Genomic DNA, 13,938 nt, shown 5'->3' on the forward strand with positions numbered 1-13,938 from the left:
TCAGCAAGCTCACATCAGCAAGCTAAATGACACACCCACAGGTGCCATGACAGTCTCAAGACCTACCATAAGGATCAAAAAGTGGGCGGTGGCCCAATTCCTGGAAATCCCCACCCCTTCCTAAAATAACTGGAATACTCCTCCCATTCATTAGCCTATGAAATTACCCACTCCCATAAAAACTAACAACCCCATACCCTGGTGCCTTTCTCGCCTTCTGAGATGGCCCACACTCTGTCTGTGGAGTGTGTTTCTCTCTAAATAAATCCACTTCTTACCTATCACTTTGTCTCTCACTGAATTCTTTCTGCGATGAGACATCAAGAACCTGAGCTTCATTAAGTCCTGAAACCAGGTGTGTGATCTCAGTTGGAAGACTGTGGGTTTTGGCCGGGTTCGAGTCCCAGCCACGTGGGTTCAAGTCCCAATCTGGGTTTTGGCTGGGTTCAAGTACGGACAAGTGGGTTCAAGTCCCAATCTGAGGTGCACAGTTTCAAAAGTAGGACAATCATATTATGTTCTCCTTGATAAGATGCAATTATGTAATATTTGGGATGGGTTATCTTGTCTTTACCTTTTGCAAGATTTATTAAGTTATTAAAACCATTCTGTATTCTAGTAGACTTCTTTTTTCTTAATCATTAGGTGATCATTTTATTCTATTTCAAAGAAGACTCTATATTAAGAGTGTTTTGCTTATAGCTATTTAAGACACGTTCTAGTATGGAAAAGTCTCACAGGTATTCATGCTAGGCCATCCGTCCAATAAGCAGAGCTTGGGCTGTACATAGCATTTAATATTTTTTTCTGGATCATTTGGTATATTGACAGAGCAGGAAAAGAGAAATTCTCAAGTCTCTTTTCCACCATACAGTCTAGCCATGTATCAATAATTTTTGTAAAAAATGGATTTTCAAGATGTGAGCATATTTTAAAGGCTTTATAATGTGATGAAAAAGAAAACTGGCAATTATACAGTTATTCTTTTAGTTAATAAATCACTCTGGAATACCAAAAGTATAAAAAGGAAAGAAGCAAATTATACTGTGCATTAGAGGAAAAGAGGAATAGAGAAAACTTGAGTTTAATTTTTTTGAGTAATTAAAATTTTGATTTCATGAATAGTCCTTCACGGATTCTTTAATGAAATATATCCTTTAGACAGATAGAGAGAAAGAAATCCTTTGAACTACTTGGATATTGATATTTTGAAAAAAAAAAAGAATCAATAGTAATAGTAATAATAATAGTAATAGTAATAATAAACAGTAGTAGTAATAAAATTTTTTTAGAAATCCTCATTATTTCAGACATAGAAAATCATTTCTGAATGAAGATAGAAAACTTAATTCATAGATCAAACACAGAAAAATGTTTCTTAATATTATATGTTAAAGAAAAGAATAAAGTTTTTGTGTATAATAACTAAGTCCTTAGTTCCTTCATGGATCTTTAGAATTCTTTTATTTCTCATTGAAGGGAAATTTGTTGCTTGAATTAGTCAAAATAGGCCAAAAGCTATTACAAACAACACCAAAATGTCAGTGTCTTAATGCAATAAAAGTTTATTTCTCACACACAAGGTCCAAAGTGGATGTTCTAGATTCAGTGGCTCTCTGGTAGCCCTCCTCTAAGCAGAAGGTCAAGGTCCCAGGCTCCTTTCATCTCATGGCTCCTCCATGGAGGGTACAGAGATTGGACATCACAAGAAGGCACATTTATTCTGGGTATGGATTTGCTTTACCTGCCAGCAATGCTTGGCCAGCAGCAGCATTCATGGACTTACAGAACACCTACGTTCACCATCTTGAAATCCCACACAACATTGTTTCACAGCAAAATAAGTGAGGCAGAATGATATTCGCTGGTCCTTCCCCATATGTCACTGACTGGGATGCAGCATACAGTATATGTTTTGAGCACATACGATGCTGTTTCTCCCAAAGTCGGAATGTATGGCTCCAGGAATCTAGAGGGAGAAATATGAGTGGCTTCTCTCATGACTACACTTAGTTATCTGCTTACAAAAGTTTGCTTCCCATCCCTGAAACTTTGGATGCTTCTGATTTAGTGATCTCAATTTCCAAGGAACTAAGGAATGTTACCACCAGGGGACATGACCACTGTTCCATTGAATTGGAAGTTGAGACTGCTCGCTGGCCATTTTGAGGTTTGCATATCACTGAATTAACTGTCAATGAGGGGGATACTTAATTAGCTGAAGCGATTGATCCTGATTATCAAGGAGAAATTAGGCTGCTGCTATACAATGTCCAGAGAGGATTATATCTGGAACCCAGCAGCTTCTCTGGGTTACCACTTACCATGTACATATTTAAGAGTAAAAATTAATGGAAAACTATAGAAACACAAAAGAGACAGAATGACTGAGGCATTAAATTCTTCGGGAATAAAGATTTGAGTCACTCTACCAGCTTAATAACCATAACCAGCAGAGATACTGGCTGAGGTACAATGGATAATGGAAGTTACAATTATCAACTTTCTCCTGACTGGTTACAAAAACAAGGACTCCAGCATTTTGTATATAGTATTTTCCCTCTTTCCTCCTTATGTCCTTATTATTTTAAATAAAGTTTGGTGATGATTGTTAGTGCTTTTACTTTCATGCTCAGTTATAGAGTATTGCTGTTTGAATAAATGCAGAAGCATGAAGTTATTGCTCTAGAAGTGAAAAAAATGTGAGGAGAGATGTGCACAGATGCTGAGATGACTAAGGTGAGGAATGTGCCAGGTGTTTGCCTATGGACTCTTCTCCAAATCCACCCTTCCACAGTGTCTTCCGTGATGCTGGGGCTAGGATAGTTTACATTTCTGAGACACTGATGAATTTCTACTCACAGGCAGCATGAAAGGGATTTTGGACAGTAAAAGAGGAGAGAAGGGACTTTCTTTTTCCCTGTCAGCATGGTTTGAGCAGCAGCAGAGAAGGTCTCAGTTGTCTCTTGCTGCTCCCCAAACTGGTCCTGTGTTGCTCTCTCAGAGGTATCAGCTGCAGCCAAACATGCCCTTTGTTAAGAGGTCAGAGTACCATTCTTCTGGGGACCCTGTTCTGAGCCCCTAAGGTACAAGCAATAGCTGGGAGACACCCTGTAACAAAGAGCTCTGACTTCCCTTTTTGATCTTTGATTTCTGACTTTAAGCCTCACCTTCCCTTTCCTATTTGGCCCCATCTGTGAACAGGCTGATAAGAAAGCCCAGGGTGCCCCCTCCTTTTGCTCTGGTGGGCAATTTAACACCTTGCGAATCTCCAGCCCATGCACAGGAACTTTTTCCCCAGACCCGCACCCCTAGAGCGCCTATGAGTCATTCTGGAGGCCCAACCACTCCCTCTGCCTCCCCCCAAGTCAGCATGGACCTACTTGAGCCTACTCTTCTTTCCCCAGGGCTCCCTTGTATGTGTCATCAACTTTTTCTCAAATTCTCGTGGTGTGTGGAGTGTTATCAGCTTCTACATCTTACCCATAATTGGGAGGGAGTCCATTCCACCTTTATGAGGTAACCATAAAATATAGTTCCTCCTCAGAGGACTGAGAACCCAATCCCACATGGTCACTCTCTGAGTTCCCAGGTTTTGGTAATCCATCGTTTCCCTTTTGTTTTCCTAGTGCATTTATTACTGCTGCATAACAAATTACCAAAAACTAGTGCCTTAAAGCATTTATTATTTCCCAGCTTCTACAGGTCAGGAATGGGGACACATTAACTTGGTGTCCCTGGATCAAAGTTTCTCATGAGGTTGCGTTCAAACTGTTGGCAGGCACTGCAGTCACATCTGCAGGCTTGACTGGGAAGAAAAATCAGCTTCCAATCTCTCTCATATGGTTTTTGGCAGGCCTCACTTCCTTGACACAGGAGACTTTCTCCCCACAGGACTGCCTCATGGCTTGTCAGCTGGCTTTCCCCAGAGGAGTAACCCAGGAGAGAGTGAAAGAAAGCATGCTTAGAGAGAAGCTATAGTCTTTTTTTATACCTTAATCTTGGAAGTGACATCTCATTTCTTCTGCTTTATTCTGTTCAATAGAAGTATCACTAGATCCAGCCCATATTCAAAGGGAGGTTATTGTACAGAGCGTGAATACCAGGAGGTGGTAGCTGTCTCCTGCAATTATCTCTGAATTACCTGAGCGTTCCCTTTCTACTTCTTCAGCTTCACAGATTACACTCTGTGTAATCATTGCCTTGATATTAAATTGCCTCTCTTTAAAGAGTGTGGTTATTTTTGCTGACTTGATACGGAGAGATACAGTACTTAGAATCCTCTGCTAAACTTTCTCCAACCATCCGGCTCAACAACTAAAGACAGCATGGCATACTGTCATCCACACTGCATTGGTCAGAACTCAGTCACGTGACTAATATAACTGCATGGGAGGCTGAGAAATGTATGGAGCACACCAACATTAGTGAAACGAACAGCTTCTGCCACATGGCTTAACATGCAAGAAGTCACACACACATTGTCAACACCTCCTGGATGCCACTTTCTCAGCTAAGTAACCTTCTTTACACAAATAAATGTCTGCAAAAACTCAAAACACTCTGTAAGCAGAGTGATTTGAATTTATTTACTTATTTTTCATTGAGCTCCTCACATTGAGGCCATTAATTTCTCGAAAAGCATTGGAAATAGCAGGGACTTTATATAGTTAACAATTACAGAGAGTCTGCAGACCAAAGGTACTTTAATGTAAGAATTATTTTCTTTTAGTCATTACAGAATTAAAATATTAGTACTTGCTACTTACTATCCAGTATTTTCAGCAAAAGAAAATGGACAGTCTAGTACCATAAAATACACTGTACTTTATGCATTAATTTCTCTAATACTGGGAACTTTAAAATCGTTAGAGAGAAATGAATACGAATTTTATTTGTGTGTGAAGGTTTATCTGATATTTTCAAATAGTACAGACCTTTATAGTCAAAACAGATGTAAATCGAATTCATAGTTTAGTTAGGAACTCTTATTAGTAAATTTCAGTGCTTTGGGATTATGACAGGGAGATTATTCAATTTCAAAATAACTTTTCCAACTTTATCTTTTTACACATTATGGATACTACTTAGCATCTGTTTTCTTTTTTTAAACCTAATTTTTCAAACAGATAATATATTTACACAGCCCTCCAAAAGAAAACAAAAAGGTGTGCAGTGAAAGTCTCTTTTCACCCCATCCTCAGTCCAGTCTGCACATTTGATCTCCCCTTTATCTGAGTAACTATTGCTAGTTTCTTATGTTTCCTTCCAGAATTTCTTTATGCATGTGCAAGTAAATATAACCATATCTCCTCTTTATACAAAGGTACTATATTTTACACACTCTTCTGTACCTTGTTTTTCTTTCACTTTATATATCTTGTTGTATTTCCCAAACCCGTTTACAGAAAAGTTCCTCATTCTGTTTCTTTATTTTTCCCCCAACAACTGCATATAGTACATTCTATTGAATGAATGTATTATAATTAATTTTACCAGTCTCCTATAGATGTACTTTTAGGTTATTTCCAAACTTTTGTTATTACAATGAATAATACTGTACATGCATTAGTTCTATAGCATCAACTCCCAAAAGCAATTTGGTGGTTCCAGGGGAATATAATTCTGGTGTTTGTAATTTTGATTGTTACTAAAGAGCTCTCTGTAGGGGCGTAAAATATTTTATACTCTAGTCAGAAATGTATGAGAATGCCTATTTCCTAAAGTTGCTTGTTTTTCCAATGAAAATTTTAATTACCTGAGAATTTCTAGTTGTGACAGTGTCCAAAAACCAAACCCATAAAGTGACCATTCATCAACCTACCTCAATTGTCTAAAGTGACCAGAGTGCTGATTTTTAGGTTTGAATAGCTTCATGTAGACCTATTCTAAAATATGTACAATGGATTCTACAAGTACATATGCATTGTTGACAGGGCAGAACAAGGATCTCTATCTTTAAGATTGTCCTCCCCTACTGAGCTGGATTAACTAGCAATCTTGGAACACAGTGTTCTCAGCTAAAGTTCAAATTTGGCTGGAGAATCTCACTTCGGCTCTGATACAGTCTTTAGTATATGAAATTAGTTTAGAAAACTATGAATTTGTTAAAGCTGCCTACCTGTTTAGTGCTTCTGTTACATGGTAATTTAGCAACAGATGATGTTGTAACAGTGTTCGGAATGTGACATGAAATCCTTACTACACTGAAGTTTTAAGTTAGAAAGAACAATACGGTCTTTTGCAGTCAAAACAATCGATCCTTTCCAATATAATCTTACATGAAATCTTAAATAAAAATCATATTAGCACACTAAGGTTAAAGTCAGTTGTGTAAAAGGGACTTTTAATGTTATCAAATTGATATAATTTAATTATAACTGTTCTGTCTATAAAATGCCTTGAAAAGCAGATCACTCTATGCTTTACATTATTAACACTAATTAACGATGGATTTAAAAGTTTTAAAAGCAAATGCTTACTAGTCTAAATCTACTTTTGGATAAATTCACAAAATGCTCACAAGGCCTTGAGTCAAGGTTTAGTTTACAGAATGCCAGAAGTCCAACTAAAAAGTGCATTCAAGTGGATTCAGGTGATTGAGGTGTTTATGGGCACACAAAATCATGTGGGGAATTTTTGTCTCTACCTAAAATGAATGGAATTACCTCAGACCAAAACATTTCAGGCAAGGAAGGCTTTTTTACCTGAACTGACCAGATCTTCTTGGTTCTCAGCTTTAGTTTATATTGCCTATTTGTCTAAAGCAAGTCATAGGCATTCATATTATTGCAGAAAGTTCAAAGGTTCCCTTAGAAAATCTTCCTAATCTCTTTCTCTATTTTTGGGCTTTGGTTTTGTTTTCTTGCTCCTTTTAGTTTAAGGGCTTCACACCATTTAAGATTTTATCTCTTTGTTTCACTTAAATGCAGGTTTAATGATAATCTGTTTGCCTCAGCCCCAAGGCTTAGCAAAACAGAAACAAAGAGAGTGGGATTCTAATCTTACTTAGGGTTTTCCCCAATTCTACAAAATTTAATCTCCTCAAATATTTTGCTTATGCTTCTACACCGAAAGAGGCCCCTACGAGTATTTTACCCTGTAGGAGATCTCCTAGGAAAATGCAAATCTGTAGAAATTCTTCTACAAGAATCTGATAGAGGTTTTTCTTTGTTTTTTCTATGTTGTTGGTTTTTCTTTTTTCTCCTCTCTCTTTTTCTTTCATTTCTATTTGAAAGGCTGGGTGGTAGAGCAAGGCACCCATTTTTCTTTATCTGATAGAGAAAAGTTTCCTCTAGCCTTTGGTGCTTACAGTTAATTACGGACTAGAACCGTTTCTGATTTCTTTTTGATTCTTGCACAACAGTTCTATTACTGTTTTCTTGTTTGTCTAAAACAACTTCAGATTTCACATCTGTCAATTTACCCTTACTCTCATTAAAACTTCAACTGAAAAAATCTTCCTTTCAAAAAGTTTGACCCTACTTACAGAGGCCTAGCTAAAATTCCTTCCATTCCTTAGTATTAATTAAAACCACCTTTCCCCTAGGCAGTTCCATTGTACAAAAATAATATAACAAAAGTAGAAATACAGTGAAAGCAGAAACAAAGGGGAGGGAGAATGAAAGTGGGAGAAATGGTTACTTGTTCTGGAATCTTTAACTGCATGCTCATTGTGGGTGGATACTCGTACATTAAGTAACTAGTTTGGCTTTTATTTTCAAGTTCACTCCTCAAATCTTTATTCAGATTCCTTTCTTCCAAAATTGACAATACAGAGGGAACATAATACAGTTATGAAAACTAAGCAGAATGCATCCATCTGGCATGCCTTTCAGGAATCCAGCCCACTAATTTTTGCTATGGTTTGATGACTCAACCCCCTAGGATGCAGCACGGGAAGAATGTCCTCATTTTGCAGAACTGCCAAATCTCATTCATTGGAGCAAAGGCTCCTCATTTGGGGCTCATTTTTAAACAGTTGTTTATCTGTTAAAATATTTTTAAAAATCTCCCTCAGTAGAGGGAGTTCGTCATGATCTCCTCCCTTCCCCCCATGAAGCTTCAGCTTTCTGGCCACTGAGCCTAGTTTTATTGGCTTTTTTCCTCCCCTACCCCCGCCCCCCCTTTTTTCCCCCCTCTCCCATCTCAGCTACATCTCTCGGCCTCATTTGTTTCTTGGAGGTTCCAGTTTCTTTTCTTCCATTGAGACATTTGTCTCATTTATCCCTCGTGAAAAAAAAAAAATCTTTGCTTTATTTTTCTGTCTTCTTCCTTTTAAAGCTGTCCATCTAAGACCTCTCTTCACTTATTCCCCCTTTTAATTTTCAATCATAATTAAGCTTTAGTAAGTGCAAACTGCAAGCACAATGCCAAGTACCCTCTCAATATTCTCCCTCCCGAGGGACATGCCTTTATTACCCCGTTCAAGGGATGAAAAGAAACAAAGGTACGAACTCAAGTAACCTGCAGAATAAGGTCCTAAAGCTGGAAGGGACGAGGCTCAGCACTATACCCAGCTAGCTACCTGTCCGGAGGCAATGCACTTAAAAAAGTAATCTTTAAGAAGTCTTTATTAGATATAGAAAAGTACTTGTAAACTATATTCAAATTATAAAAGAAGCTCATCTCTCTCCTACCATGGGGCAAGTTTTCCAGTTTTGCCCATTTAAAAAAAAAAAAAAAAACCTTCCCTATTCTTGAGCCTGTCGCCATTTAACAAGGCTCGTGCAGCCCCCTTCCCGCTTCGCTCGGCAAACGTGTCTTTTATTATGACTCAGCCCAGCCCGCTCCTTGCCAAGCGGCTGACGCTCGCGGCGGAGGTGCCGGGGCAGCAGCTCGGCGGCGAGAGCTCGCGCGCTGCTCCCGCTTTACGGCTGCTGAAAACCCGGCCCGCGCCCGGCAGCCGTACCGCAGACGAGCCCGCGCCCGCGCCCGCGCCGCTCAGGTAATCCGAGTCCTTCTGTTTCCAAAGTTTTGCCCCAACCAGCTCGGCGCTCGGAGGCGGCGCGGCCTCGGCCCAGCCGTCCGGCTCTCCCTCCCGTCCCCACGACCGGACCGGCGGGGCTGAGGCGCGGGCCGCACCCCTGCATGGGTCCCGGAGCGCCGATCGGGTGTCAGGTCCCCGGGCGGAGGGGCGCTCGGGCGGCGGCGGGGCGGGAGCGACCTGGAGGGGCGGCGCGCCGGGCACCGGGCTTCGGCCGCTCCCGGGCACGCGCCGGCCGGAGCAGTCCCCGGCCCCGCCTCGAGGCCCCCGCCCATCTCCCGAAGCCGGTCGTCTAAGTGCAGAGACCCGCAGCTCCAGAGCGCCCGTTTCTGACACGTTCACACACGCACGCCCGCCGGGGTAGACAGCGGCGCTGCTGACCCTGCTTTAGGGATGGCTCGCCCGAGGGGCGCCCTCGCGTGTGGAACGCCTCTCTTGAGGACGCGCACCGTCGCTTGCTCGAGGAAGTTTAGGAGAGAATGTTGAAGGAGCAGCCTGTGATTAGCGCCTGCGCTGCTTTCTACCCTAGTGTCTGGCTCTTACTACATCTCCCCCACGGTCTCACTCTCCCATCCTCTTCATCCTTTAGCCCTCCCTCCCCCTTTCTTTATCCACACTTACTATTATTATTTTTTTATTTTTATTTTTCCTCTTTATTGGATATCTCATCCTTTGGTGTCTTGTCTTCTTTTGCCCCACACTGTTAGAATAACAAGTACACAGACAGTATCCTTTCCTGTTCTGTCGTCCTCAGCAAGTCTTTGCTTACCATGGCTTGGGCATCTCGAGGAGCAGAGTATTGGATCCTGGACCTCTATGTGTGATTAAGTTATTGGACTGTGTGTCCTGTTGCCTCAGTTGGCCATGCTGAACAGAGGACAAGGGTTTGTTTGAAACCAACCTTAGGAACTTAGAGCATGGTGTTGCTTCTGTTGATGGACTACATCTTGACAAACAAACAGTTATATCATAGGTTCCTGTAGTATTCATTCCATTCAGTTCAATTCAGTAACATTTCTTTGAATGTCAATCATGGAGAGCTGGTGAAGGACTAAGAGAGAAAAGAGATCCAGTTCCTGTCGTCCAGAGAGTGCGTATCTAGAAGGGACCATGGTGAGCACTGGGATAGTGGTACAAGTGCTCTGGGTGAATGGGGGAGGAAAGGATTAATGGAAAGGTTAGGTTTGAAACTGGGCTTTTATATTTGAGTAGAATTTTCCTCATTTTCTTTATTTTCTCCTTTAAGAATTCTTTTTTTTTTTTTAATTTATTAATTTTCGGCTGCATTGGGTCTTTGTTGCTGCGCGCGGGCTTCTCATTGCGGTGGCTTCTCTTGTTGCGGAGCACGGGCTGTAGGCACGCGAGCTTCAGTAGTTGTGGCGCACGGGCTCAGTAGTTGTGGCGCACGGGCTCTAGAACGCAGGCTCAGTAATTGTGGCGCACGGGTTTAGTTGCTTCGCGGCATGTGGGATCTTCCCGGACCAGGGCTCGAACCTGTGTCCCCTGCATTGGCAGGCAGATTCTCAACCACTGCGCCACCAGGGAAGTCCCAAGAATTCTTCATAGAAAGAATAGAAAGAAGAGATCTTTCAAAAATACTTTCACCTCAAACTACTCAGGTTTTTCATCTTTGCAACTGGCAGTAATCTGATCTCAGGACTTAAAGGAAATGTAAAAGAAATTCCTCTTCACAAGAATGATCTAATGATTCCTGGTACTGTACAAAGAGTATTACAGATTATTATAGGACCAACAAGAGTGAAATGATACAATTATTGCTTACAAAAAACATTATCAGAGTCACATAGAGAGCTCAATACTCATTTATTAATTTAGTCAACAAATATTTATCGTGTTTACTGTGTGCCAAGCATTGTTTTTGGCACTGGAATAAAGTACTGCCTTTTTGGAATTTACATTCTAGTGGAGAGAAACATTATATATAATACATAGAAAAATATAAGGTGCTACTGTACAGGAATACCTTGGAGATACTGCGGGCTTGGTTCCAGACCATCACAATGAAGGGAATATCGCAGTGAAGGAAGTCACAGGAATTTTTTGCTTTCCCAGTGCATATAAAAGTTATGTTATGCTATACCGCAGTCTATTAAGGGTGCAATAGCATTATATCTTAAAAAAAAAAAAAGTTAATTAAAAAATGCTTTATTGCTAAAAAAAAAATGCTAACCATCATCTGACAATGCAGGGTTGCCACAAACCTTCAATTCGTAAAAAAAAAAATGCATTATCTGTGAAGTAATAAAGGAAGCACAGTAAAATGAGGTATACCTGTACTAAGTGCTATGGAGAAACATAAAGCAAGAAAAAGTGTGTGTGCATGTGTTTAGCAGTTTAAAATATGATTATAAGGGAAGGCCCCCAGAGTAGGTGACATTTCAGTAGACTTGAAGCAGATGAGGCAGTGAGCCAGGTGATATTTGGGGCATGAGTTTTCCAGTCACAGAGAAGAAAAAAATGCAGAGGCCCTGCATTTTGGTGTGTTCAAAGAAGCCAGTGTGGTGGAGTGGTGTAGAGGAAGGAGGAAAGTAGGTTATGTGGTCTTAAATGAAATAGAGGTTAGATGGTACTGCATGGTCTAGTAAGCTGTTGTAATGACTCTGGCGTTTACTTGAAGTGATATGGAAGCCTTTGGAGTGTTTTGATCAGAACAGTCCAACAGAACTGTTTAATTCCATTACTCTTGCTGCTGTGTTGAGAACAGATTGAAGGAAGGCCAGGGGAGAAGTAGGGGTGCCAGTTGGGCAATTTTGATAATCCATGTGACAGTGATGGTGGCTTAGACCAGGATGGTAACTGTGGAGGTGGTGAAAAGTTCATATACTGCATGTACTTTGATAGTACATTCCACAGGATTTGCTGACAGATTAGATATGGAGTGTGACAGCAAAGAAATTAGGGAGAACTCAATCACCTAAGCAATTGAAAAGATAGAATTTACATTTACTGAGATGGGGAAGATAGCAGGAGAAAGACATGGTGGTGAAGATGAATAATTTGGATTTGGACATATTAAGGGTTAGATGCATTTTAAATATCCAAGTGGGGATGTCAAGCAGACGGTCTGAAGGCCAGGCTACCGATATGCATTTAGGATTCTTCAACCTACAACTGGTTTTAAAAGCAAAGAGATAGGGTAGATTCATCGAAAATATGTGGGGTTAGAAAACTGAAGAGGACCAACAACTGAGCCTTGGGGACCTTCAACATTAAGAGATGAGGAGCTACCAGCAAAAGATTCTGAAAAAGAGCTGTATGCTAGGTAAGGGGAAGAGCAGGAGAGTGTGGAATCACAGAAGCCAAATGAAGGAAATGTTTGAAAAAGTAGGGAGATTGTCAGAGATGAGGATTGAGAGTTGATTTAGCAAAGGAAGTCATTGATGACCTTGATGATATCAGTTTCCATGGAGTGGTGGGTGGTGAAGCCTTGTTTGGAATGTTTGGCAAAGCAGTAGAAGAAGAGGAATTAGAGGGTAATGGTATACATCCCTTGAAGATTTTTATTGAAAAGGAGAGAAATGGATCATTAGTTGGAGGGCTATGTGATATAAAGAGTTTTTTTTTTTTTAAGAATTTCACTCTTATTTATTTATTTATTTTTGGCTGTGCTGGGTCTTCATTTCTGTGCGAGGGCTTTCTCTAGTTGCGGCAAGCGGGGGCCACTCTTCATCGCGGTGCGCGGACCTCTCACTATCGCGGCCTCTGTTGTTGCGGAGCACAGGCTCCAGACGTGCAGGCTCAGTAGTTGTGGCTCACGGGCCTAGTTGCTCCGCGGCATGTGGGATCTTCCCAGACCAGGGCTCGAACCCGTGTCCCCTGCACTGGCAGGCAGATTCTCAACCACTGCACCACCAGGGAAGCCCATAAAGAGTTTTAAAGATGTGCAAAACAATGGTATGTTGTTATGCTTCTGAGAAAGAGGCAGTAGAGATGGAAAATTGATGACGCAGGAGAGAGAGAGGGCAGCAGTATGCTAAGGATAGAACAGGAGAGGTTATCTGTTTCTAGGTTTATGGGCTATTTATCTATACTAATAAGAGAGAAGGAAAACTGTGTGGACACAGGTGCAGGTGGGGGATGTGCATGTTCTCTTTGGATTCCTTCTCTCCTCGTTGTGATGAGTGGCAGACAGTGCATAAGAAATTTGTAGGAAATGTTATCTTTTTTCCCATTTGGTCATGGATGTATTTGATGAGAAAATACTTTGAGATTCTGAGAATTTCTCGAAGCAAAGAACTTTGTGTTTTGTTGAGGAAAGAAAAGGGAATTTCTACCTTGAGTTCTGCTTGAGAGAAGACTTAGAAAGAAAGTTGAGATTATAAAATAGAAGTTAGCTAGAGGTGAAGGAGGAAGTAAGGTAAGCAAGATTATATCATGAAATCTGAGAAGGGCTATGGTGAGGACAGTAAAAACATTGAATCTTACCTCCATTGCTGCTGGCTAACTACAGTAATGTTCTAAAAATATTATTATCATATCAAAGAGATAGCTTACTTTTTAAGTACCAAGTGTGATCTAATAGAGAACTGTGTTATTGCTGGTGGTGAATCTACTTATGGAGGGGTGGTATTAGACCTGGAAAGAGATGTTAGCTAGGAATAGATTTCAGTTGGATTTTGAAAATGATGTAATGAAGACTGGATTGGCAACAAATTGGGTGTAAGGAAAGAGCATTTTGACAACACTGCTCATGGATACTAAGCCAATGTGGAGAGAATTTTGCAGTTGGAAATAGTACCTTGTTTGACATGACTTTCCTTCAGTTATTTAGGGACCTTTTGTTTATTAAATCATAATAATAAAATAGGGTTTTGTGTGAGGTCTTGGCAAGAAATGGTGATACCAAGATGCAAATGACATGATCCTTGCCTTCAAATTACCGTCTCTAGTAGAGAAGAAAATGTACACAAATATTCTGAGAGAATTGATAA

At 40.6% G+C, this 13,938-nt stretch overlaps 1 long non-coding RNA gene across 3 annotated transcripts in view; it reads left to right on the top strand.

Moving 5' to 3' along the window:
• Positions 1–544: 544 nt before the first annotated feature.
• The window catches only part of LOC309659371, a 130,028-nt gene continuing 116,634 nt past the window's right edge, over positions 545–13,938 (top strand). For all 3 annotated transcript variants that reach the window (XR_014262758.1, XR_014262759.1, XR_014262760.1), the window contains exon 1: positions 545–8,947. This is a non-coding gene — a long non-coding RNA (uncharacterized lncRNA). The remainder of the gene's footprint in view (positions 8,948–13,938) is intronic.

Source organism: Balaenoptera physalus (assembly GCF_965194825.1).
Source record: "Balaenoptera physalus genome assembly, chromosome: 4".
NCBI classification, from domain to species: domain Eukaryota; kingdom Metazoa; phylum Chordata; class Mammalia; order Artiodactyla; family Balaenopteridae; genus Balaenoptera; species Balaenoptera physalus.